The sequence below is a fragment of the Panicum hallii genome, chromosome 4 (assembly GCF_002211085.1).
Source record: "Panicum hallii strain FIL2 chromosome 4, PHallii_v3.1, whole genome shotgun sequence".
Taxonomy (NCBI): Eukaryota; Viridiplantae; Streptophyta; class Magnoliopsida; order Poales; family Poaceae; genus Panicum; species Panicum hallii.
The window spans coordinates 16,930,587-16,932,891 of NC_038045.1; positions in this window are offsets into that span (position 1 = coordinate 16,930,587).

The following is a 2,305-nucleotide window of genomic DNA, read 5'->3' on the forward strand; positions in this document are numbered from 1 at the left end:
AAGATATCACAACACATGCCACGAATAAAAGCGTATAAATTAATAAATGAATATCTTTATTACAACTGAATCAAGAATCAGCTCAAGGAATGCGGAAGCGTAAAATGAATACATGAAGAGCTGGGCGCCACAGGGACGTCGACTGGGAGACAAACGCCTAGAAGTCGTCGAAGCCGCTGACGTAATCCTCCACGTTGCCGGGCACTGAGCAGCAGTCGAAGATATCCGAAGTAGAACAGAAGAGTAGAGAGGCAAGTGTGAGTACAAACTAGTACTCAACAAGTATAACACGAGCATGAGGCTCTAAGGTTAGCTGACTCAACTGCATTAGCTTTTAATCTTGGCAAACTTTTATTAAAGCTAATTACTACAAGTGGATGAATTACCATAACCCAAACTGCATAAGAATTAATCAATATTAATTAAGAACTACTGAGAACCATCCAAACCAAAACCACCCGGGGAATCGCCCTCGTCAAAGGTTGATAACCCCACTAATCAGACGGAGGATCTGGGCCGCTCATGACTGTGAGCACAGCTGATATATCAGCTTTACACTCTCGAGAGGTTGCACAACTTTACCCACAAGTCGTGAGCTACGCTAGTTGTTCATCACACTTCCTTAGGTGAGATGGCTAGCAAGCACACTACGAGACCGTTACAAAGGATCATATTGGTAAGGTGTAACCGCTAAGGATTCTGGATCAGCGACGATGGGGCCCACCTCCGGGGGTACAAGACACACAGCACAGACCAAGCCGGAGGAGCAGGGACCATTGAAGCTTACCACCCCTCTTGCCCACGCAGGTAAGTTACTCCCAAACCAACACAACCTAATTAGTAAGTCAAGACCGTCCCATACCAGTCTTGTGGTTGCGCGGTTGTCCCAGGTTGTCGCTCTATGAACCGGTCCTTATGGAGAGTGGCCAACCAAGCACTAAGCACCGTGCTGGCCCCCTAAACCATGTTTCTAACAAAAACATCTTTTAAGGATGCACAAACCACTCAAGCACACAGCACAGAGGGTCGGCTCCAGAATTAAGTTGCATAAGACCATTAATCAAATTAATTAAAAAGGACCAAGATTTGTTATAGCGCAGCAACCTAGCACAACTAACCAAAAATGCAACCCATAGGATATATATAAGGATATAAAGGTGGCTAGGAAATCCTTATAGGCATACAGAATTAAATGCAGTATGAAATTGTACTTAAAAGTGATAGGAGGTTCATGTTATACTTGCCTTCCTCGTACTCTCCCGGCTGCTGCTCGAACTGCTCGGAAGACGGCTGCTCCGGGTACTGATCCAAAGGCTCCGCGTCTACTCACGATCGTAACAGCAAGACATGGGCCACCCATGCACACACATGCAAACAATAGCAAAATATAAGAAAAACAGTACACCAATACAATAAAACAACACGTGAAACTGGCCTAGATCTATTCTACGCGTTACAACGATCGCGTGGATATAAAGAACACCTAAAACGGAGCTAAAACGCGAAAACTACGCTTAAAACAGGATCCAGGGACCTATTTGTAAGAGAAACAGGACTTCCAGGGGCTTCTGCACAAAAAAACCGAGGACTAAAACCTAATTAAACCCTAGATACAGGGGCTAGCACGAGAAAACCCAAGATATGGACTGCGGGTACTAAATCTGGAAAGCTCAGGGGTCTAAACGAGAAGAAAAGGACCTGATCGTAAATACTTTTGAACTGTGGGTGGACGGCGGGTTGATTCCAGGGAAACCCGGGGGTTCTTTAGCAAAAGAAGCGGCTGAAACGTTATCTTCTATTCTGGATCGCTGGATTAAGATCGGACGGCTCAGATTAGATCCGTCCCGCGAAAGGGTATCTGCGGATCTGGACGCTCGGATCAAGATCGGACGGTCGAAGGGAGATCTAGGGCTAGCATTCATACGGTCCACAGGATCTAAATCGGGCGGCTGAGATTAGATCCACAAGTGAAGGGGTACGCGTGGATCCCATCCGTTGGATCCAGATCCGGTGGTCCTGAACTACTTCCAGCGCGATCTAATCTCGCCCGTTCACCACCGATCGGACGGCTGGAGAGGAAAGGGGATGGGATCAGGGCCGGTGGCGGCGATTGCTCGCCGGCGTTGCGTTCCCGTGACGGGGGCTCGCCGGACTTGGTCAAATCCGGTCGTCCGGGGGTCGAATCGACTCAGGCTCGGGTCTAGGATGGACCACACGACACGCGTAACCCTCATGGGGCATCGGCTGGGCTTGGCGGCTCTCTGGACGGCTGGAGCGGTGGCGGCGGCGGGTCGGTGCGGCAGAG